General features: G+C 45.4%; 17 non-coding genes and 1 pseudogene across 17 annotated transcripts; all 18 read right to left on the bottom strand.

Annotated features, from left to right (window-relative positions):
- Positions 1 to 562: 562 nt before the first annotated feature.
- LOC141190484 (U2 spliceosomal RNA) lies at positions 563 to 753 on the bottom strand. The gene has a single exon (XR_012264510.1). It is a non-coding gene; the product is annotated as a U2 spliceosomal RNA (small nuclear RNA).
- Positions 754 to 1,873: 1,120 nt separating this feature from the next.
- Positions 1,874 to 2,064, bottom strand: LOC141184678 (U2 spliceosomal RNA). Its single transcript, XR_012259411.1, has one exon. It is a non-coding gene; the product is annotated as a U2 spliceosomal RNA (small nuclear RNA).
- Positions 2,065 to 3,183: 1,119 nt separating this feature from the next.
- LOC141190485 (U2 spliceosomal RNA) lies at positions 3,184 to 3,374 on the bottom strand. The gene has a single exon (XR_012264511.1). It is a non-coding gene; the product is annotated as a U2 spliceosomal RNA (small nuclear RNA).
- A 1,121-nt stretch (positions 3,375 to 4,495) lies between these two features.
- On the bottom strand, positions 4,496 to 4,686 carry LOC141190486 (U2 spliceosomal RNA). Its single transcript, XR_012264512.1, has one exon. It is a non-coding gene; the product is annotated as a U2 spliceosomal RNA (small nuclear RNA).
- A 1,119-nt stretch (positions 4,687 to 5,805) lies between these two features.
- On the bottom strand, positions 5,806 to 5,996 carry LOC141190488 (U2 spliceosomal RNA). Its single transcript, XR_012264514.1, has one exon. It is a non-coding gene; the product is annotated as a U2 spliceosomal RNA (small nuclear RNA).
- Positions 5,997 to 7,116: 1,120 nt separating this feature from the next.
- Positions 7,117 to 7,307, bottom strand: LOC141190489 (U2 spliceosomal RNA). Its single transcript, XR_012264515.1, has one exon. It is a non-coding gene; the product is annotated as a U2 spliceosomal RNA (small nuclear RNA).
- A 1,120-nt stretch (positions 7,308 to 8,427) lies between these two features.
- Positions 8,428 to 8,618, bottom strand: LOC141190490 (U2 spliceosomal RNA). Its single transcript, XR_012264516.1, has one exon. It is a non-coding gene; the product is annotated as a U2 spliceosomal RNA (small nuclear RNA).
- A 1,123-nt stretch (positions 8,619 to 9,741) lies between these two features.
- On the bottom strand, positions 9,742 to 9,932 carry LOC141190491 (U2 spliceosomal RNA). The gene has a single exon (XR_012264517.1). It is a non-coding gene; the product is annotated as a U2 spliceosomal RNA (small nuclear RNA).
- Positions 9,933 to 11,051: 1,119 nt separating this feature from the next.
- Positions 11,052 to 11,242, bottom strand: LOC141190492 (U2 spliceosomal RNA). The gene has a single exon (XR_012264518.1). It is a non-coding gene; the product is annotated as a U2 spliceosomal RNA (small nuclear RNA).
- A 1,120-nt stretch (positions 11,243 to 12,362) lies between these two features.
- Positions 12,363 to 12,553, bottom strand: LOC141184679 (U2 spliceosomal RNA). The gene has a single exon (XR_012259412.1). It is a non-coding gene; the product is annotated as a U2 spliceosomal RNA (small nuclear RNA).
- Positions 12,554 to 13,672: 1,119 nt separating this feature from the next.
- On the bottom strand, positions 13,673 to 13,863 carry LOC141190493 (U2 spliceosomal RNA). The gene has a single exon (XR_012264519.1). It is a non-coding gene; the product is annotated as a U2 spliceosomal RNA (small nuclear RNA).
- A 1,121-nt stretch (positions 13,864 to 14,984) lies between these two features.
- Positions 14,985 to 15,175, bottom strand: LOC141190494 (U2 spliceosomal RNA). The gene has a single exon (XR_012264520.1). It is a non-coding gene; the product is annotated as a U2 spliceosomal RNA (small nuclear RNA).
- Positions 15,176 to 16,294: 1,119 nt separating this feature from the next.
- On the bottom strand, positions 16,295 to 16,485 carry LOC141190495 (U2 spliceosomal RNA). Its single transcript, XR_012264521.1, has one exon. It is a non-coding gene; the product is annotated as a U2 spliceosomal RNA (small nuclear RNA).
- A 1,120-nt stretch (positions 16,486 to 17,605) lies between these two features.
- LOC141184692 (U2 spliceosomal RNA) lies at positions 17,606 to 17,796 on the bottom strand. The gene has a single exon (XR_012259424.1). It is a non-coding gene; the product is annotated as a U2 spliceosomal RNA (small nuclear RNA).
- Positions 17,797 to 18,916: 1,120 nt separating this feature from the next.
- LOC141190496 (U2 spliceosomal RNA) lies at positions 18,917 to 19,107 on the bottom strand. The gene has a single exon (XR_012264522.1). It is a non-coding gene; the product is annotated as a U2 spliceosomal RNA (small nuclear RNA).
- A 1,116-nt stretch (positions 19,108 to 20,223) lies between these two features.
- On the bottom strand, positions 20,224 to 20,414 carry LOC141190497 (U2 spliceosomal RNA). Its single transcript, XR_012264523.1, has one exon. It is a non-coding gene; the product is annotated as a U2 spliceosomal RNA (small nuclear RNA).
- Positions 20,415 to 21,531: 1,117 nt separating this feature from the next.
- Positions 21,532 to 21,721, bottom strand: LOC141185979 (U2 spliceosomal RNA). Its single transcript, XR_012260550.1, has one exon. It is a non-coding gene; the product is annotated as a U2 spliceosomal RNA (small nuclear RNA).
- A 793-nt stretch (positions 21,722 to 22,514) lies between these two features.
- On the bottom strand, positions 22,515 to 22,606 carry LOC141186287 (U2 spliceosomal RNA; annotated as a pseudogene).
- Positions 22,607 to 23,252: the final 646 nt, after the last annotated feature.

Consider the following 23,252-nt stretch of genomic DNA (forward strand, 5'->3'; position numbering starts at 1 on the left):
TGGTTTCTCTTTTATAGTCTGCAGGCATTAAATGAAAGAAGTCAGTGTTCCAGCAGAGGGAGACAACGTTTCAGAAAAGGCATTGTAGCAAACCAAAAAAGAAATTTTAAGCGCAGCAGAGTAACCAGCTCACATACCTGTTAGCTCAGGTGAGTTTAAAAGGCTGCTGTTGATAACAAGGGCATTTGCTAAATAGATGGTGTGTGTGCAACAATATACTGAAAGGTCAATTATATTGTGCAGCTTATCTCACCACCTGTAGTTATTTAGGTGAAAGCTCCAAAATGCTTGCCTAATATGTCTGTTTATCCAAAAGGAAGTATAGAGGGAGAGCTAGATAGATAGCATTGCATTACATTACATTACATGGCAATGCAATGCACAGTTGCTGAAGTTGAACCAAAATGAGCTTGTCATCTGGCTTCTGCAACTTTTAACATGAAAAATCCAATGAGGAGAAGAAAAGCAAAGCCAAAGAGTCCATCCCAAAATCCGACAAACAAGCAAAATGAACAAAAAGCATTGAATTCAATTCTTTCTGATTTTAGAAACTGCATTAAAGAAGGGGTGCACCGGTCCTGGAGATACTGCAATACCAGGTCAATGCGTGGAGTGGACAGAGCAAGCTCTTTTTCCATCTCCCTGTTCTAAAAATCCATTTAATATATGGTCCCCAGATAGGGGACGTATCAGATATTAAACTGATAAGAACAGATACTACACTTGATCTTAGCCAAAAGGCCGAGAAGCGATAACCAGAATTGGTTTCCGACTACGGTGCCACCCAAGGATTCTGAAAAGTCCATTTGTGGAGATGGCCACCTGGACTCCCGTTAAGAAGACATGCTGTCAACCTCTAGATCCCTCACATGCCTGCACTTTTCGGCTTGCTGCTGCTGCAATCCACGCGTTTTAGATCTGCATAACTCCACCTCTTTTAGCACAGTACCCTCAACCCCCGGCTGTTCCCACCCGCCTCAACACCGTTGGAAGGGAGGAGAACCAATTAAGGCGGGGGGGGGGTGGAACGAGCAGCTGTCTACCCTTAGCAGGAGGGTTGCTGATTAATTACCTCTCCTGCTGCTGCTGCTGCTGGCTGTCCAGCAGCAGACTGAAGGTGGCTGCTGCTGTGCGCAGGTATATAAAGGCTCAGAGCCTATTATGACACGCGCAGCCAGCGTTCCATTGCCACATTCCGTCTACTGCAGGCGGGATACCTGGATGGCTGAATGTCACTGAGAAGCTCACAGAGACCGCCATAAGCAACAGTTTAAAAGAATGCCACAGACTAATCAACCAAACTTTTTGGGTTGGTTTCTCTTTTATAGTCTGCAGGCATTAAATGAAAGAAGTCAGTGTTCCAGCAGAGGGAGACAACGTTTCAGAAAAGGCATTGTAGCAAACCAAAAAAGAAATTTTAAGCGCAGCAGAGTAACCAGCTCACATACCTGTTAGCTCAGGTGAGTTTAAAAGGCTGCTGTTGATAACAAGGGCATTTGCTAAATAGATGGTGTGTGTGCAACAATATACTGAAAGGTCAATTATATTGTGCAGCTTATCTCACCACCTGTAGTTATTTAGGTGAAAGCTCCAAAATGCTTGCCTAATATGTCTGTTTATCCAAAAGGAAGTATAGAGGGAGAGCTAGATAGATAGCATTGCATTACATTACATTACATGGCAATGCAATGCACAGTTGCTGAAGTTGAACCAAAATGAGCTTGTCATCTGGCTTCTGCAACTTTTAACATGAAAAATCCAATGAGGAGAAGAAAAGCAAAGCCAAAGAGTCCATCCCAAAATCCGACAAACAAGCAAAATGAACAAAAAGCATTGAATTCAATTCTTTCTGATTTTAGAAACTGCATTAAAGAAGGGGTGCACCGGTCCTGGAGATACTGCAATACCAGGTCAATGCGTGGAGTGGACAGAGCAAGCTCGTTTTCCATCTCCCTGTTCTAAAAATCCATTTAATATATGGTCCCCAGATAGGGGACGTATCAGATATTAAACTGATAAGAACAGATACTACACTTGATCTTAGCCAAAAGGCCGAGAAGCGATAACCAGAATTGGTTTCCGACTACGGTGCCACCCAAGGATTCTGAAAAGTCCATTTGTGGAGATGGCCACCTGGACTCCCGTTAAGAAGACATGCTGTCAACCTCTAGATCCCTCACATGCCTGCACTTTTCGGCTTGCTGCTGCTGCAATCCACGCGTTTTTGATCTGCATAACTCCACCTCTTTTAGCACAGTACCCTCAACCCCCGGCTGTTCCCACCCGCCTCAACACCGTTGGAAGGGAGGAGAACCAATTAAGGCGGGGGGGGGTGGAACGAGCAGCTGTCTACCCTTAGCAGGAGGGTTGCTGATTAATTATCTCTCCTGCTGCTGCTGCTGCTGGCTGTCCAGCAGCAGACTGAAGGTGGCTGCTGCTGTGCGCAGGTATATAAAGGCTCAGAGCCTATTATGACACGCGCAGCCAGCGTTCCATTGCCACATTCCGTCTACTGCAGGCGGGATACCTGGATGGCTGAATGTCACTGAGAAGCTCACAGAGACCGCCATAAGCAACAGTTTAAAAGAATGCCACAGACTAATCAACCAAACTTTTTGGGTTGGTTTCTCTTTTATAGTCTGCAGGCATTAAATGAAAGAAGTCAGTGTTCCAGCAGAGGGAGACAACGTTTCAGAAAAGGCATTGTAGCAAACCAAAAAAGAAATTTTAAGCGCAGCAGAGTAACCAGCTCACATACCTGTTAGCTCAGGTGAGTTTAAAAGGCTGCTGTTGATAACAAGGGCATTTGCTAAATAGATGGTGTGTGTGCAACAATATACTGAAAGGTCAATTATATTGTGCAGCTTATCTCACCACCTGTAGTTATTTAGGTGAAAGCTCCAAAATGCTTGCCTAATATGTCTGTTTATCCAAAAGGAAGTATAGAGGGAGAGCTAGATAGATAGCATTGCATTACATTACATTACATGGCAATGCAATGCACAGTTGCTGAAGTTGAACCAAAATGAGCTTGTCATCTGGCTTCTGCAACTTTTAACATGAAAAATCCAATGAGGAGAAGAAAAGCAAAGCCAAAGAGTCCATCCCAAAATCCGACAAACAAGCAAAAGGAACAAAAAGCATTGAATTCAATTCTTTCTGATTTTAGAAACTGCATTAAAGAAGGGGTGCACCGGTCCTGGAGATACTGCAATACCAGGTCAATGCGTGGAGTGGACAGAGCAAGCTCTTTTTCCATCTCCCTGTTCTAAAAATCCATTTAATATATGGTCCCCAGATAGGGGACGTATCAGATATTAAACTGATAAGAACAGATACTACACTTGATCTTAGCCAAAAGGCCGAGAAGCGATAACCAGAATTGGTTTCCGACTACGGTGCCACCCAAGGATTCTGAAAAGTCCATTTGTGGAGATGGCCACCTGGACTCCCGTTAAGAAGACATGCTGTCAACCTCTAGATCCCTCACATGCCTGCACTTTTCGGCTTGCTGCTGCTGCAATCCACGCGTTTTAGATCTGCATAACTCCACCTCTTTTAGCACAGTACCCTCAACCCCCGGCTGTTCCCACCCGCCTCAACACCGTTGGAAGGGAGGAGAACCAATTAAGGCGGGGGGGGGGGTGGAACGAGCAGCTGTCTACCCTTAGCAGGAGGGTTGCTGATTAATTACCTCTCCTGCTGCTGCTGCTGCTGGCTGTCCAGCAGCAGACTGAAGGTGGCTGCTGCTGTGCGCAGGTATATAAAGGCTCAGAGCCTATTATGACACGCGCAGCCAGCGTTCCATTGCCACATTCCGTCTACTGCAGGCGGGATACCTGGATGGCTGAATGTCACTGAGAAGCTCACAGAGACCGCCATAAGCAACAGTTTAAAAGAATGCCACAGACTAATCAACCAAACTTTTTGGGTTGGTTTCTCTTTTATAGTCTGCAGGCATTAAATGAAAGAAGTCAGTGTTCCAGCAGAGGGAGACAACGTTTCAGAAAAGGCATTGTAGCAAACCAAAAAAGAAATTTTAAGCGCAGCAGAGTAACCAGCTCACATACCTGTTAGCTCAGGTGAGTTTAAAAGGCTGCTGTTGATAACAAGGGCATTTGCTAAATAGATGGTGTGTGTGCAACAATATACTGAAAGGTCAATTATATTGTGCAGCTTATCTCACCACCTGTAGTTATTTAGGTGAAAGCTCCAAAATGCTTGCCTAATATGTCTGTTTATCCAAAAGGAAGTATAGAGGGAGAGCTAGATAGATAGCATTGCATTACATTACATTACATGGCAATGCAATGCACAGTTGCTGAAGTTGAACCAAAATGAGCTTGTCATCTGGCTTCTGCAACTTTTAACATGAAAAATCCAATGAGGAGAAGAAAAGCAAAGCCAAAGAGTCCATCCCAAAATCCGACAAACAAGCAAAATGAACAAAAAGCATTGAATTCAATTCTTTCTGATTTTAGAAACTGCATTAAAGAAGGGGTGCACCGGTCCTGGAGATACTGCAATACCAGGTCAATGCGTGGAGTGGACAGAGCAAGCTCTTTTTCCATCTCCCTGTTCTAAAAATCCATTTAATATATGGTCCCCAGATAGGGGACGTATCAGATATTAAACTGATAAGAACAGATACTACACTTGATCTTAGCCAAAAGGCCGAGAAGCGATAACCAGAATTGGTTTCCGACTACGGTGCCACCCAAGGATTCTGAAAAGTCCATTTGTGGAGATGGCCACCTGGACTCCCGTTAAGAAGACATGCTGTCAACCTCTAGATCCCTCACATGCCTGCACTTTTCGGCTTGCTGCTGCTGCAATCCACGCGTTTTAGATCTGCATAACTCCACCTCTTTTAGCACAGTACCCTCAACCCCCGGCTGTTCCCACCCGCCTCAACACCGTTGGAAGGGAGGAGAACCAATTAAGGCGGGGGGGGGTGGAACGAGCAGCTGTCTACCCTTAGCAGGAGGGTTGCTGATTAATTACCTCTCCTGCTGCTGCTGCTGCTGGCTGTCCAGCAGCAGACTGAAGGTGGCTGCTGCTGTGCGCAGGTATATAAAGGCTCAGAGCCTATTATGACACGCGCAGCCAGCGTTCCATTGCCACATTCCGTCTACTGCAGGCGGGATACCTGGATGGCTGAATGTCACTGAGAAGCTCACAGAGACCGCCATAAGCAACAGTTTAAAAGAATGCCACAGACTAATCAACCAAACTTTTTGGGTTGGTTTCTCTTTTATAGTCTGCAGGCATTAAATGAAAGAAGTCAGTGTTCCAGCAGAGGGAGACAACGTTTCAGAAAAGGCATTGTAGCAAACCAAAAAAGAAATTTTAAGCGCAGCAGAGTAACCAGCTCACATACCTGTTAGCTCAGGTGAGTTTAAAAGGCTGCTGTTGATAACAAGGGCATTTGCTAAATAGATGGTGTGTGTGCAACAATATACTGAAAGGTCAATTATATTGTGCAGCTTATCTCACCACCTGTAGTTATTTAGGTGAAAGCTCCAAAATGCTTGCCTAATATGTCTGTTTATCCAAAAGGAAGTATAGAGGGAGAGCTAGATAGATAGCATTGCATTACATTACATTACATGGCAATGCAATGCACAGTTGCTGAAGTTGAACCAAAATGAGCTTGTCATCTGGCTTCTGCAACTTTTAACATGAAAAATCCAATGAGGAGAAGAAAAGCAAAGCCAAAGAGTCCATCCCAAAATCCGACAAACAAGCAAAATGAACAAAAAGCATTGAATTCAATTCTTTCTGATTTTAGAAACTGCATTAAAGAAGGGGTGCACCGGTCCTGGAGATACTGCAATACCAGGTCAATGCGTGGAGTGGACAGAGCAAGCTCTTTTTCCATCTCCCTGTTCTAAAAATCCATTTAATATATGGTCCCCAGATAGGGGACGTATCAGATATTAAACTGATAAGAACAGATACTACACTTGATCTTAGCCAAAAGGCCGAGAAGCGATAACCAGAATTGGTTTCCGACTACGGTGCCACCCAAGGATTCTGAAAAGTCCATTTGTGGAGATGGCCACCTGGACTCCCGTTAAGAAGACATGCTGTCAACCTCTAGATCCCTCACATGCCTGCACTTTTCGGCTTGCTGCTGCTGCAATCCACGCGTTTTAGATCTGCATAACTCCACCTCTTTTAGCACAGTACCCTCAACCCCCGGCTGTTCCCACCCGCCTCAACACCGTTGGAAGGGAGGAGAACCAATTAAGGCGGGGGGGGGGTGGAACGAGCAGCTGTCTACCCTTAGCAGGAGGGTTGCTGATTAATTACCTCTCCTGCTGCTGCTGCTGCTGGCTGTCCAGCAGCAGACTGAAGGTGGCTGCTGCTGTGCGCAGGTATATAAAGGCTCAGAGCCTATTATGACACGCGCAGCCAGCGTTCCATTGCCACATTCCGTCTACTGCAGGCGGGATACCTGGATGGCTGAATGTCACTGAGAAGCTCACAGAGACCGCCATAAGCAACAGTTTAAAAGAATGCCACAGACTAATCAACCAAACTTTTTGGGTTGGTTTCTCTTTTATAGTCTGCAGGCATTAAATGAAAGAAGTCAGTGTTCCAGCAGAGGGAGACAACGTTTCAGAAAATGCATTGTAGCAAACCAAAAAAGAAATTTTAAGCGCAGCAGAGTAACCAGCTCACATACCTGTTAGCTCAGGTGAGTTTAAAAGGCTGCTGTTGATAACAAGGGCATTTGCTAAATAGATGGTGTGTGTGCAACAATATACTGAAAGGTCAATTATATTGTGCAGCTTATCTCACCACCTGTAGTTATTTAGGTGAAAGCTCCAAAATGCTTGCCTAATATGTCTGTTTATCCAAAAGGAAGTATAGAGGGAGAGCTAGATAGATAGCATTGCATTACATTACATTACATGGCAATGCAATGCACAGTTGCTGAAGTTGAACCAAAATGAGCTTGTCATCTGGCTTCTGCAACTTTTAACATGAAAAATCCAATGAGGAGAAGAAAAGCAAAGCCAAAGAGTCCATCCCAAAATCCGACAAACAAGCAAAATGAACAAAAAGCATTGAATTCAATTCTTTCTGATTTTAGAAACTGCATTAAAGAAGGGGTGCACCGGTCCTGGAGATACTGCAATACCAGGTCAATGCGTGGAGTGGACAGAGCAAGCTCTTTTTCCATCTCCCTGTTCTAAAAATCCATTTAATATATGGTCCCCAGATAGGGGACGTATCAGATATTAAACTGATAAGAACAGATACTACACTTGATCTTAGCCAAAAGGCCGAGAAGCGATAACCAGAATTGGTTTCCGACTACGGTGCCACCCAAGGATTCTGAAAAGTCCATTTGTGGAGATGGCCACCTGGACTCCCGTTAAGAAGACATGCTGTCAACCTCTAGATCCCTCACATGCCTGCACTTTTCGGCTTGCTGCTGCTGCAATCCACGCGTTTTAGATCTGCATAACTCCACCTCTTTTAGCACAGTACCCTCAACCCCCGGCTGTTCCCACCCGCCTCAACACCGTTGGAAGGGAGGAGAACCAATTAAGGCGGGGGGGGGGTGGAACGAGCAGCTGTCTACCCTTAGCAGGAGGGTTGCTGATTAATTACCTCTCCTGCTGCTGCTGCTGCTGGCTGTCCAGCAGCAGACTGAAGGTGGCTGCTGCTGTGCGCAGGTATTTAAAGGCTCAGAGCCTATTATGACACGCGCAGCCAGCGTTCCATTGCCACATTCCGTCTACTGCAGGCGGGATACCTGGATGGCTGAATGTCACTGAGAAGCTCACAGAGACCGCCATAAGCAACAGTTTAAAAGAATGCCACAGACTAATCAACCAAACTTTTTGGGTTGGTTTCTCTTTTATAGTCTGCAGGCATTAAATGAAAGAAGTCAGTGTTCCAGCAGAGGGAGACAACGTTTCAGAAAAGGCATTGTAGCAAACCAAAAAAGAAATTTTAAGCGCAGCAGAGTAACCAGCTCACATACCTGTTAGCTCAGGTGAGTTTAAAAGGCTGCTGTTGATAACAAGGGCATTTGCTAAATAGATGGTGTGTGTGCAACAATATACTGAAAGGTCAATTATATTGTGCAGCTTATCTCACCACCTGTAGTTATTTAGGTGAAAGCTCCAAAATGCTTGCCTAATATGTCTGTTTATCCAAAAGGAAGTATAGAGGGAGAGCTAGATAGATAGCATTGCATTACATTACATTACATGGCAATGCAATGCACAGTTGCTGAAGTTGAACCAAAATGAGCTTGTCATCTGGCTTCTGCAACTTTTAACATGAAAAATCCAATGAGGAGAAGAAAAGCAAAGCCAAAGAGTCCATCCCAAAATCCGACAAACAAGCAAAATGAACAAAAAGCATTGAATTCAATTCTTTCTGATTTTAGAAACTGCATTAAAGAAGGGGTGCACCGGTCCTGGAGATACTGCAATACCAGGTCAATGCGTGGAGTGGACAGAGCAAGCTCTTTTTCCATCTCCCTGTTCTAAAAATCCATTTAATATATGGTCCCCAGATAGGGGACGTATCAGATATTAAACTGATAAGAACAGATACTACACTTGATCTTAGCCAAAAGGCCGAGAAGCGATAACCAGAATTGGTTTCCGACTACGGTGCCACCCAAGGATTCTGAAAAGTCCATTTGTGGAGATGGCCACCTGGACTCCCGTTAAGAAGACATGCTGTCAACCTCTAGATCCCTCACATGCCTGCACTTTTCGGCTTGCTGCTGCTGCAATCCACGCGTTTTAGATCTGCATAACTCCACCTCTTTTAGCACAGTACCCTCAACCCCCGGCTGTTCCCACCCGCCTCAACACCGTTGGAAGGGAGGAGAACCAATTAAGGCGGGGGGGGGGGGGTGGAACGAGCAGCTGTCTACCCTTAGCAGGAGGGTTGCTGATTAATTACCTCTCCTGCTGCTGCTGCTGCTGGCTGTCCAGCAGCAGACTGAAGGTGGCTGCTGCTGTGCGCAGGTATATAAAGGTTCAGAGCCTATTATGACACGCGCAGCCAGCGTTCCATTGCCACATTCCGTCTACTGCAGGCGGGATACCTGGATGGCTGAATGTCACTGAGAAGCTCACAGAGACCGCCATAAGCAACAGTTTAAAAGAATGCCACAGACTAATCAACCAAACTTTTTGGGTTGGTTTCTCTTTTATAGTCTGCAGGCATTAAATGAAAGAAGTCAGTGTTCCAGCAGAGGGAGACAACGTTTCAGAAAAGGCATTGTAGCAAACCAAAAAAGAAATTTTAAGCGCAGCAGAGTAACCAGCTCACATACCTGTTAGCTCAGGTGAGTTTAAAAGGCTGCTGTTGATAACAAGGGCATTTGCTAAATAGATGGTGTGTGTGCAACAATATACTGAAAGGTCAATTATATTGTGCAGCTTATCTCACCACCTGTAGTTATTTAGGTGAAAGCTCCAAAATGCTTGCCTAATATGTCTGTTTATCCAAAAGGAAGTATAGAGGGAGAGCTAGATAGATAGCATTGCATTACATTACATTACATGGCAATGCAATGCACAGTTGCTGAAGTTGAACCAAAATGAGCTTGTCATCTGGCTTCTGCAACTTTTAACATGAAAAATCCAATGAGGAGAAGAAAAGCAAAGCCAAAGAGTCCATCCCAAAATCCGACAAACAAGCAAAATGAACAAAAAGCATTGAATTCAATTCTTTCTGATTTTAGAAACTGCATTAAAGAAGGGGTGCACCGGTCCTGGAGATACTGCAATACCAGGTCAATGCGTGGAGTGGACAGAGCAAGCTCTTTTTCCATCTCCCTGTTCTAAAAATCCATTTAATATATGGTCCCCAGATAGGGGACGTATCAGATATTAAACTGATAAGAACAGATACTACACTTGATCTTAGCCAAAAGGCCGAGAAGCGATAACCAGAATTGGTTTCCGACTACGGTGCCACCCAAGGATTCTGAAAAGTCCATTTGTGGAGATGGCCACCTGGACTCCCGTTAAGAAGACATGCTGTCAACCTCTAGATCCCTCACATGCCTGCACTTTTCGGCTTGCTGCTGCTGCAATCCACGCGTTTTAGATCTGCATAACTCCACCTCTTTTAGCACAGTACCCTCAACCCCCGGCTGTTCCCACCCGCCTCAACACCGTTGGAAGGGAGGAGAACCAATTAAGGCGGGGGGGGGTGGAACGAGCAGCTGTCTACCCTTAGCAGGAGGGTTGCTGATTAATTACCTCTCCTGCTGCTGCTGCTGCTGGCTGTCCAGCAGCAGACTGAAGGTGGCTGCTGCTGTGCGCAGGTATATAAAGGCTCAGAGCCTATTATGACACGCGCAGCCAGCGTTCCATTGCCACATTCCGTCTACTGCAGGCGGGATACCTGGATGGCTGAATGTCACTGAGAAGCTCACAGAGACCGCCATAAGCAACAGTTTAAAAGAATGCCACAGACTAATCAACCAAACTTTTTGGGTTGGTTTCTCTTTTATAGTCTGCAGGCATTAAATGAAAGAAGTCAGTGTTCCAGCAGAGGGAGACAACGTTTCAGAAAAGGCATTGTAGCAAACCAAAAAAGAAATTTTAAGCGCAGCAGAGTAACCAGCTCACATACCTGTTAGCTCAGGTGAGTTTAAAAGGCTGCTGTTGATAACAAGGGCATTTGCTAAATAGATGGTGTGTGTGCAACAATATACTGAAAGGTCAATTATATTGTGCAGCTTATCTCACCACCTGTAGTTATTTAGGTGAAAGCTCCAAAATGCTTGCCTAATATGTCTGTTTATCCAAAAGGAAGTATAGAGGGAGAGCTAGATAGATAGCATTGCATTACATTACATTACATGGCAATGCAATGCACAGTTGCTGAAGTTGAACCAAAATGAGCTTGTCATCTGGCTTCTGCAACTTTTAACATGAAAAATCCAATGAGGAGAAGAAAAGCAAAGCCAAAGAGTCCATCCCAAAATCCGACAAACAAGCAAAATGAACAAAAAGCATTGAATTCAATTCTTTCTGATTTTAGAAACTGCATTAAAGAAGGGGTGCACCGGTCCTGGAGATACTGCAATACCAGGTCAATGCGTGGAGTGGACAGAGCAAGCTCTTTTTCCATCTCCCTGTTCTAAAAATCCATTTAATATATGGTCCCCAGATAGGGGACGTATCAGATATTAAACTGATAAGAACAGATACTACACTTGATCTTAGCCAAAAGGCCGAGAAGCGATAACCAGAATTGGTTTCCGACTACGGTGCCACCCAAGGATTCTGAAAAGTCCATTTGTGGAGATGGCCACCTGGACTCCCGTTAAGAAGACATGCTGTCAACCTCTAGATCCCTCACATGCCTGCACTTTTCGGCTTGCTGCTGCTGCAATCCACGCGTTTTAGATCTGCATAACTCCACCTCTTTTAGCACAGTACCCTCAACCCCCGGCTGTTCCCACCCGCCTCAACACCGTTGGAAGGGAGGAGAACCAATTAAGGCGGGGGGGGGGTGGAACGAGCAGCTGTCTACCCTTAGCAGGAGGGTTGCTGATTAATTACCTCTCCTGCTGCTGCTGCTGCTGGCTGTCCAGCAGCAGACTGAAGGTGGCTGCTGCTGTGCGCAGGTATATAAAGGCTCAGAGCCTATTATGACACGCGCAGCCAGCGTTCCATTGCCACATTCCGTCTACTGCAGGCGGGATACCTGGATGGCTGAATGTCACTGAGAAGCTCACAGAGACCGCCATAAGCAACAGTTTAAAAGAATGCCACAGACTAATCAACCAAACTTTTTGGGTTGGTTTCTCTTTTATAGTCTGCAGGCATTAAATGAAAGAAGTCAGTGTTCCAGCAGAGGGAGACAACGTTTCAGAAAAGGCATTGTAGCAAACCAAAAAAGAAATTTTAAGCGCAGCAGAGTAACCAGCTCACATACCTGTTAGCTCAGGTGAGTTTAAAAGGCTGCTGTTGATAACAAGGGCATTTGCTAAATAGATGGTGTGTGTGCAACAATATACTGAAAGGTCAATTATATTGTGCAGCTTATCTCACCACCTGTAGTTATTTAGGTGAAAGCTCCAAAATGCTTGCCTAATATGTCTGTTTATCCAAAAGGAAGTATAGAGGGAGAGCTAGATAGATAGCATTGCATTACATTACATTACATGGCAATGCAATGCACAGTTGCTGAAGTTGAACCAAAATGAGCTTGTCATCTGGCTTCTGCAACTTTTAACATGAAAAATCCAATGAGGAGAAGAAAAGCAAAGCCAAAGAGTCCATCCCAAAATCCGACAAACAAGCAAAATGAACAAAAAGCATTGAATTCAATTCTTTCTGATTTTAGAAACTGCATTAAAGAAGGGGTGCACCGGTCCTGGAGATACTGCAATACCAGGTCAATGCGTGGAGTGGACAGAGCAAGCTCGTTTTCCATCTCCCTGTTCTAAAAATCCATTTAATATATGGTCCCCAGATAGGGGACGTATCAGATATTAAACTGATAAGAACAGATACTACACTTGATCTTAGCCAAAAGGCCGAGAAGCGATAACCAGAATTGGTTTCCGACTACGGTGCCACCCAAGGATTCTGAAAAGTCCATTTGTGGAGATGGCCACCTGGACTCCCGTTAAGAAGACATGCTGTCAACCTCTAGATCCCTCACATGCCTGCACTTTTCGGCTTGCTGCTGCTGCAATCCACGCGTTTTTGATCTGCATAACTCCACCTCTTTTAGCACAGTACCCTCAACCCCCGGCTGTTCCCACCCGCCTCAACACCGTTGGAAGGGAGGAGAACCAATTAAGGCGGGGGGGGGTGGAACGAGCAGCTGTCTACCCTTAGCAGGAGGGTTGCTGATTAATTATCTCTCCTGCTGCTGCTGCTGCTGGCTGTCCAGCAGCAGACTGAAGGTGGCTGCTGCTGTGCGCAGGTATATAAAGGCTCAGAGCCTATTATGACACGCGCAGCCAGCGTTCCATTGCCACATTCCGTCTACTGCAGGCGGGATACCTGGATGGCTGAATGTCACTGAGAAGCTCACAGAGACCGCCATAAGCAACAGTTTAAAAGAATGCCACAGACTAATCAACCAAACTTTTTGGGTTGGTTTCTCTTTTATAGTCTGCAGGCATTAAATGAAAGAAGTCAGTGTTCCAGCAGAGGGAGACAACGTTTCAGAAAAGGCATTGTAGCAAACCAAAAAAGAAATTTTAAGCGCAGCAGAGTAACCAGCTCACATACCTGTTAGCTCAGGTGAGTTTAAAAGGCTGCTGTTGATAACAAGGGCATTTGCTAAATAGATGGTGTGTGTGCAACAATATACTGAAAGGTCAATTATATTGTGCAGCTTATCTCACCACCTGTAGTTATTTAGGTGAAAGCTCCAAAATGCTTGCCTAATATGTCTGTTTATCCAAAAGGAAGTATAGAGGGAGAGCTAGATAGATAGCATTGCATTACATTACATTACATGGCAATGCAATGCACAGTTGCTGAAGTTGAACCAAAATGAGCTTGTCATCTGGCTTCTGCAACTTTTAACATGAAAAATCCAATGAGGAGAAGAAAAGCAAAGCCAAAGAGTCCATCCCAAAATCCGACAAACAAGCAAAAGGAACAAAAAGCATTGAATTCAATTCTTTCTGATTTTAGAAACTGCATTAAAGAAGGGGTGCACCGGTCCTGGAGATACTGCAATACCAGGTCAATGCGTGGAGTGGACAGAGCAAGCTCTTTTTCCATCTCCCTGTTCTAAAAATCCATTTAATATATGGTCCCCAGATAGGGGACGTATCAGATATTAAACTGATAAGAACAGATACTACACTTGATCTTAGCCAAAAGGCCGAGAAGCGATAACCAGAATTGGTTTCCGACTACGGTGCCACCCAAGGATTCTGAAAAGTCCATTTGTGGAGATGGCCACCTGGACTCCCGTTAAGAAGACATGCTGTCAACCTCTAGATCCCTCACATGCCTGCACTTTTCGGCTTGCTGCTGCTGCAATCCACGCGTTTTAGATCTGCATAACTCCACCTCTTTTAGCACAGTACCCTCAACCCCCGGCTGTTCCCACCCGCCTCAACACCGTTGGAAGGGAGGAGAACCAATTAAGGCGGGGGGGGGGGTGGAACGAGCAGCTGTCTACCCTTAGCAGGAGGGTTGCTGATTAATTACCTCTCCTGCTGCTGCTGCTGCTGGCTGTCCAGCAGCAGACTGAAGGTGGCTGCTGCTGTGCGCAGGTATATAAAGGCTCAGAGCCTATTATGACACGCGCAGCCAGCATTCCATTGCCACATTCCGTCTACTGCAGGCGGGATACCTGGATGGCTGAATGTCACTGAGAAGCTCACAGAGACCGCCATAAGCAACAGTTTAAAAGAATGCCACAGACTAATCAACCAAACTTTTTGGGTTGGTTTCTCTTTTATAGTCTGCAGGCATTAAATGAAAGAAGTCAGTGTTCCAGCAGAGGGACACAACGTTTCAGAAAAGGCATTGTAGCAAACCAAAAAAGAAATTTTAAGCGCAGCAGAGTAACCAGCTCACATACCTGTTAGCTCAGGTGAGTTTAAAAGGCTGCTGTTGATAACAAGGGCATTTGCTAAATAGATGGTGTGTGTGCAACAATATACTGAAAGGTCAATTATATTGTGCAGCTTATCTCACCACCTGTAGTTATTTAGGTGAAAGCTCCAAAATGCTTGCCTAATATGTCTGTTTATCCAAAAGGAAGTATAGAGGGAGAGCTAGATAGATAGCATTGCATTACATTACATTACATGGCAATGCAATGCACAGTTGCTGAAGTTGAACCAAAATGAGCTTGTCATCTGGCTTCTGCAACTTTTAACATGAAAAATCCAATGAGGAGAAGAAAAGCAAAGCCAAAGAGTCCATCCCAAAATCCGACAAACAAGCAAAATGAACAAAAAGCATTGAATTCAATTCTTTCTGATTTTAGAAACTGCATTAAAGAAGGGGTGCACCGGTCCTGGAGATACTGCAATACCAGGTCAATGCGTGGAGTGGACAGAGCAAGCTCTTTTTCCATCTCCCTGTTCTAAAAATCCATTTAATATATGGTCCCCAGATAGGGGACGTATCAGATATTAAACTGATAAGAACAGATACTACACTTGATCTTAGCCAAAAGGCCGAGAAGCGATAACCAGAATTGGTTTCCGACTACGGTGCCACCCAAGGATTCTGAAAAGTCCATTTGTGGAGATGGCCACCTGGACTCCCGTTAAGAAGACATGCTGTCAACCTCTAGATCCCTCACATGCCTGCACTTTTCGGCTTGCTGCTGCTGCAATCCACGCGTTTTAGATCTGCATAACTCCACCTCTTTTAGCACAGTACCCTCAACCCCCGGCTGTTCCCACCCGCCTCAACACCGTTGGAAGGGAGGAGAACCAATTAAGGCGGGGGGGGGTGGAACGAGCAGCTGTCTACCCTTAGCAGGAGGGTTGCTGATTAATTACCTCTCCTGCTGCTGCTGCTGCTGGCTGTCCAGCAGCAGACTGAAGGTGGCTGCTGCTGTGCGCAGGTATATAAAGGCTCAGAGCCTATTATGACACGCGCAGCCAGCGTTCCATTGCCACATTCCGTCTACTGCAGGCGGGATACCTGGATGGCTGAATGTCACTGAGAAGCTCACAGAGACCGCCATAAGCAACAGTTTAAAAGAATGCCACAGACTAATCAACCAAACTTTTTGGGTTGGTTTCTCTTTTATAGTCTGCAGGCATTAAATGAAAGAAGTCAGTGTTCCAGCAGAGGGAGACAACGTTTCAGAAAAGGCATTGTAGCAAACCAAAAAAGAAATTTTAAGCGCAGCAGAGTAACCAGCTCACATACCTGTTAGCTCAGGTGAGTTTAAAAGGCTGCTGTTGATAACAAGGGCATTTGCTAAATAGATGGTGTGTGTGCAACAATATACTGAAAGGTCAATTATATTGTGCAGCTTATCTCACCACCTGTAGTTATTTAGGTGAAAGCTCCAAAATGCTTGCCTAATATGTCTGTTTATCCAAAAGGAAGTATAGAGGGAGAGCTAGATAGATAGCATTGCATTACATTACATTACATGGCAATGCAATGCACAGTTGCTGAAGTTGAACCAAAATGAGCTTGTCATCTGGCTTCTGCAACTTTTAACATGAAAAATCCAATGAGGAGAAGAAAAGCAAAGCCAAAGAGTCCATCCCAAAATCCGACAAACAAGCAAAATGAACAAAAAGCATTGAATTCAATTCTTTCTGATTTTAGAAACTGCATTAAAGAAGGGGTGCACCGGTCCTGGAGATACTGCAATACCAGGTCAATGCGTGGAGTGGACAGAGCAAGCTCTTTTTCCATCTCCCTGTTCTAAAAATCCATTTAATATATGGTCCCCAGATAGGGGACGTATCAGATATTAAACTGATAAGAACAGATACTACACTTGATCTTAGCCAAAAGGCCGAGAAGCGATAACCAGAATTGGTTTCCGACTACGGTGCCACCCAAGGATTCTGAAAAGTCCATTTGTGGAGATGGCCACCTGGACTCCCATTAAGAAGACATGCTGTCAACCTCTAGATCCCTCACATGCCTGCACTTTTCGGCTTGCTGCTGCTGCAATCCACGCGTTTTAGATCTGCATAACTCCACCTCTTTTAGCACAGTACCCTCAACCCCCGGCTGTTCCCACCCGCCTCAACACCGTTGGAAGGGAGGAGAACCAATTAAGGCGGGGGGGGGGTGGAACGAGCAGCTGTCTACCCTTAGCAGGAGGGTTGCTGATTAATTACCTCTCCTGCTGCTGCTGCTGCTGGCTGTCCAGCAGCAGACTGAAGGTGGCTGCTGCTGTGCGCAGGTATATAAAGGCTCAGAGCCTATTATGACACGCGCAGCCAGCGTTCCATTGCCACATTCCGTCTACTGCAGGCGGGATACCTGGATGGCTGAATGTCACTGAGAAGCTCACAGAGACCGCCATAAGCAACAGTTTAAAAGAATGCCACAGACTAATCAACCAAACTTTTTGGGTTGGTTTCTCTTTTATAGTCTGCAGGCATTAAATGAAAGAAGTCAGTGTTCCAGCAGAGGGAGACAACGTTTCAGAAAAGGCATTGTAGCAAACCAAAAAAGAAATTTTAAGCGCAGCAGAGTAACCAGCTCACATACCTGTTAGCTCAGGTGAGTTTAAAAGGCTGCTGTTGATAACAAGGGCATTTGCTAAATAGATGGTGTGTGTGCAACAATATACTGAAAGGTCAATTATATTGTGCAGCTTATCTCACCACCTGTAGTTATTTAGGTGAAAGCTCCAAAATGCTTGCCTAATATGTCTGTTTATCCAAAAGGAAGTATAGAGGGAGAGCTAGATAGATAGCATTGCATTACATTACATTACATGGCAATGCAATGCACAGTTGCTGAAGTTGAACCAAAATGAGCTTGTCATCTGGCTTCTGCAACTTTTAACATGAAAAATCCAATGAGGAGAAGAAAAGCAAAGCCAAAGAGTCCATCCCAAAATCCGACAAACAAGCAAAATGAACAAAAAGCATTGAATTCAATTCTTTCTGATTTTAGAAACTGCATTAAAGAAGGGGTGCACCGGTCCTGGAGATACTGCAATACCAGGTCAATGTGTGGAGTGGACAGAGCAAGCTCTTTTTCCATCTCCCTGTTCTAAAAATCCATTTAATATATGGTCCCCAGATAGGGGACGTATCAGATATTAAACTGATAAGAACAGATACTACACTTGATCTTAGCCAAAAGGCCGAGAAGCGATAACCAGAATTGGTTTCCGACTACGGTGCCACCCAAGGATTCTGAAAAGTCCATTTGTGGAGATGGCCACCTGGACTCCCGTTAAGAAGACATGCTGTCAACCTCTAGATCCCTCACATGCCTGCACTTTTCGGCTTGCTGCTGCTGCAATCCACGCGTTTTAGATCTGCATAACTCCACCTCTTTTAGCACAGTACCCTCAACCCCCGGCTGTTCCCACCCGCCTCAACACCGTTGGAAGGGAGGAGAACCAATTAAGGCGGGGGGGGGGTGGAACGAGCAGCTGTCTACCCTTAGCAGGAGGGTTGCTGATTAATTACCTCTCCTGCTGCTGCTGCTGCTGGCTGTCCAGCAGCAGACTGAAGGTGGCTGCTGCTGTGCGCAGGTATATAAAGGCTCAGAGCCTATTATGACACGCGCAGCCAGCGTTCCATTGCCACATTCCGTCTACTGCAGGCGGGATACCTGGATGGCTGAATGTCACTGAGAAGCTCACAGAGACCGCCATAAGCAACAGTTTAAAAGAATGCCACAGACTAATCAACAAAACTTTTTGGGTTGGTTTCTCTTTTATAGTCTGCAGGCATTAAATGAAAGAAGTCAGTGTTCCAGCAGAGGGAGACAACGTTTCAGAAAAGGCATTGTAGCAAACCAAAAAAGAAATTTTAAGCGCAGCAGAGTAACCAGCTCACATACCTGTTAGCTCAGGTGAGTTTAAAAGGCTGCTGTTGATAACAAGGGCATTTGCTAAATAGATGGTGTGTGTGCAACAATATACTGAAAGGTCAATTATATTGTGCAGCTTATCTCACCACCTGTAGTTATTTAGGTGAAAGCTCCAAAATGCTTGCCTAATATGTCTGTTTATCCAAAAGGAAGTATAGAGGGAGAGCTAGATAGATAGCATTGCATTACATTACATTACATGGCAATGCAATGCACAGTTGCTGAAGTTGAACCAAAATGAGCTTGTCATCTGGCTTCTGCAACTTTTAACATGAAAAATCCAATGAGGAGAAGAAAAGCAAAGCCAAAGAGTCCATCCCAAAATCCGACAAACAAGCAAAATGAACAAAAAGCATTGAATTCAATTCTTTCTGATTTTAGAAACTGCATTAAAGAAGGGGTGCACCGGTCCTGGAGATACTGCAATACCAGGTCAATGCGTGGAGTGGACAGAGCAAGCTCTTTTTCCATCTCCCTGTTCTAAAAATCCATTTAATATATGGTCCCCAGATAGGGGACGTATCAGATATTAAACTGATAAGAACAGATACTACACTTGATCTTAGCCAAAAGGCCGAGAAGCGATAACCAGAATTGGTTTCCGACTACGGTGCCACCCAAGGATTCTGAAAAGTCCATTTGTGGAGATGGCCACCTGGACTCCCGTTAAGAAGACATGCTGTCAACCTCTAGATCCCTCACATGCCTGCACTTTTCGGCTTGCTGCTGCTGCAATCCACGCGTTTTAGATCTGCATAACTCCACCTCTTTTAGCACAGTACCCTCAACCCCCGCCGGTTCCCACCCGCCTCAACACCGTTGGAAGGGAGGAGAACCAATTAAGGCGGGGGGGGGTGGAACGAGCAGCTGTCTACCCTTAGCAGGAGGGTTGCTGATTAATTACCTCTCCTGCTGCTGCTGCTGGCTGTCCAGCAGCAGACTGAAGGTGGCTGCTGCTGTGCGCAGGTATATAAAGGCTCAGAGCCTATTATGACACGCGCAGCCAGCGTTCCATTGCCACATTCCGTCTACTGCAGGCGGGATACCTGGATGGCTGAATGTCACTGAGAAGCTCACAGAGACCGCCATAAGCAACAGTTTAAAAGAATGCCACAGACTAATCAACCAAACTTTTTGGGTTGGTTTCTCTTTTATAGTCTGCAGGCATTAAATGAAAGAAGTCAGTGTTCCAGCAGAGGGAGACAACGTTTCAGAAAAGGCATTGTAGCAAACCAAAAAAGAAATTTTAAGTGCAGCAGAGTAACCAGCTCACATACCTGTTAGCTCAGGTGAGTTTAAAAGGCTGCTGTTGATAACAAGGGCATTTGCTAAATAGATGGTGTGTGTGCAACAATATACTGAAAGGTCAATTATATTGTGCAGCTTATCTCACCACCTGTAGTTATTTAGGTGAAAGCTCCAAAATGCTTGCCTAATATGTCTGTTTATCCAAAAGGAAGTATAGAGGGAGAGCTAGATAGATAGCATTGCATTACATTACATTACATGGCAATGCAATGCACAGTTGCTGAAGTTGAACCAAAATGAGCTTGTCATCTGGCTTCTGCAACTTTTAACATGAAAAATCCAATGAGGAGAAGAAAAGCAAAGCCAAAGAGTCCATCCCAAAATCCGACAAACAAGCAAAATGAACAAAAAGCATTGAATTCAATTCTTTCTGATTTTAGAAACTGCATTAAAGAAGGGGTGCACCGGTCCTGGAGATACTGCAATACCAGGTCAATGCGTGGAGTGGACAGAGCAAGCTCTTTTTCCATCTCCCTGTTCTAAAAATCCATTTAATATATGGTCCCCAGATAGGGGACGTATCAGATATTAAACTGATAAGAACAGATACTACACTTGATCTTAGCCAAAAGGCCGAGAAGCGATAACCAGAATTGGTTTCCGACTACGGTGCCACCCAAGGATTCTGAAAAGTCCATTTGTGGAGATGGCCACCTGGACTCCCGTTAAGAAGACATGCTGTCAACCTCTAGATCCCTCACATGCCTGCACTTTTCGGCTTGCTGCTGCTGCAATCCACGCGTTTTAGATCTGCATAACTCCACCTCTTTTAGCACAGTACCCTCAACCCCCGGCTGTTCCCACCCGCCTCAACACCGTTGGAAGGGAGGAGAACCAATTAAGGCGGGGGGGGGGTGGAACGAGCAGCTGTCTACCCTTAGCAGGAGGGTTGCTGATTAATTACCTCTCCTGCTGCCGCTGCTGGCTGTCCAGCAGCAGACTGAAGGTGGATGCTGCTGTGCGCAGGTATATAAAGGCTCAGAGCCTATTATGACACGCGCAGCCAGCGTTCCATTGCCACATTCCGTCTACTGCAGGCGGGATACCTGGATGGCTGAATGTCACTGAGAAGCTCACAGAGACCGCCATAAGCAACAGTTTAAAAGAATGCCACAGACTAATCAACCAAACTTTTTGGGTTGGTTTCTCTTTTATAGTCTGCAGGCATTAAATGAAAGAAGTCAGTGTTCCAGCAGAGGGAGACAACGTTTCAGAAAAGGCATTGTAGCAAACCAAAAAAGAAATTTTAAGCGCAGCAGAGTAACCAGCTCACATACCTGTTAGCTCAGGTGAGTTTAAAAGGCTGCTGTTGATAACAAGGGCATTTGCTAAATAGATGGTGTGTGTGCAACAATATACTGAAAGGTCAATTATATTGTGCAGCTTATCTCACCACCTGTAGTTATTTAGGTGAAAGCTCCAAAATGCTTGCCTAATATGTCTGTTTATCCAAAAGGAAGTATAGAGGGAGAGCTAGATAGATAGCATTGCATTACATTACATTACATGGCAATGCAATGCACAGTTGCTGAAGTTGAACCAAAATGAGCTTGTCATCTGGCTTCTGCAACTTTTAACATGAAAAATCCAATGAGGAGAAGAAAAGCAAAGCCAAAGAGTCCATCCCAAAATCCGACAAACAAGCAAAATGAACAAAAAGCATTGAATTCAATTCTTTCTGATTTTAGAAACTGCATTAAAGAAGGGGTGCACCGGTCCTGGAGATACTGCAATACCAGGTCAATGCGTGGAGTGGACAGAGCAAGCTCTTTTTCCATCTCCCTGTTCTAAAAATCCATTTAATATATGGTCCCCAGATAGGGGACGTATCAGATATTAAACTGATAAGAACAGATTTTTTTTTTCTCTTTCTATCGAAAGCCCGAATTCGTGTACAAAACCCGAGTGCGCTTAAAAAAGTGACAAGTGCCACAAAAAAAGTGCACTAGGATGCTGGTCTTCTTGAAACCCTCTCCAAAAGGAGAAGGGTCCCCCAAACCATTCCCCGTCCCTCCGAGCCAGAAGGCCACAGCGAGGAACAGGGACAAATAGCCACCTCCAGCCGGAGCCAGAGGCGACCCAATCTTACCCCCAATACCTGCCCGAGTTCTCAACCGAGCAAGGCACTGGGAGCCAAAGACTGTGCTCCCCTCCCGGAAGAGGGGAGCCAACAACGCTCTCCTCCCGAAAGAGGAGAGCCAGGGGGTTTCAGGGGGGAGCGGAACCTGATGGCCACACACTCCCCCCCTAGACCTGCCAAGAGAGGAACCCGTAAGGGAACCGCATCCCGACAAAATCCTAGTAAGGACGTGGACACACGTGAAAAAGTGGACACACAGTGACAAAAAAAAATTAAATAAATAGTGAAGGTTTCACAGTATAATACTGCCCGGACCTTCGACCGGGAATTGAAAAATTCCCCATCCTAAGGCCAGAAGGCCCGGAATAAGGGTGTGTGTGAAGAAAGAAATATTGAAGTGCTAGTGCAAATGTGCCATAAACTCAAGTGGGGTTCCCAATCCCAGTGAGTTAAGGCACCCCAGGGTCACCACTCCTGGGGCACTTCACACTTCGGGCTTTCGATCTTCCCCGGCCCAATGGCGTCGATCCTGGGGGGTCATGCTTTCCACCAGATGACTATATTAGCCACCTGGCGTACTAACAAGCGCCTAAACCCCAGTGTGCATAATGTATCAATCTACTAGGGCGGCCAACATCCAAAACCGCCTTTTCGAAAGATACTACACTTGATCTTAGCCAAAAGGCCGAGAAGCGATAACCAGAATTGGTTTCCGACTACGGTGCCACCCAAGGATTCTGAAAAGTCCATTTGTGGAGATGGCCACCTGGACTCCCGTTAAGAAGACATGCTGTCAACCTCTAGATCCCTCACATGCCTGCACTTTTCGGCTTGCTGCTGCTGCAATCCTCGCGTTTTAGATCTGCATAACTCCACCTCTTTTAGCACAGTACCCTCAACCCCCGGCTGTTCCCACCCGCCTCAACACCGTTGGAAGGGAGGAGAACCAATTAAGGCGGGGGGGGGGTGGAACGTGCAGCTGTCTACCCTTAGCAGGAGGGTTGCTGATTAATTACCTCTCCTGCTGCTGCTGCTGCTGGCTGTCCAGCAGCAGACTGAAGGTGGCTGCTGCTGTGCGCAGGTATATAAAGGCTCAGAGCCTATTATGACACGCGCAGCCAGCGTTCCATTGCCACATTCCGTCTACTGCAGGCGGGATACCTGGATGGCTGAATGTCACTGAGAAGCTCACAGAGACCGCCATAAGCAACAGTTTAAAAGAATGCCACAGACTAATCAACCAAACTTTTTGGGTTGGTTTCTCTTTTATAGTCTGCAGGCATTAAATGAAAGAAGTCAGTGTTCCAGCAGAGGGAGACAACGTTTCAGAAAAGGCATTGTAG

This window comes from Phyllobates terribilis, unplaced genomic scaffold, assembly GCF_046119375.1.
Source record: "Phyllobates terribilis strain yellow unplaced genomic scaffold, ASM4611937v1 Scaffold_40__1_contigs__length_11209783, whole genome shotgun sequence".
In the NCBI taxonomy this organism is placed as follows: Eukaryota; Metazoa; Chordata; class Amphibia; order Anura; family Dendrobatidae; genus Phyllobates; species Phyllobates terribilis.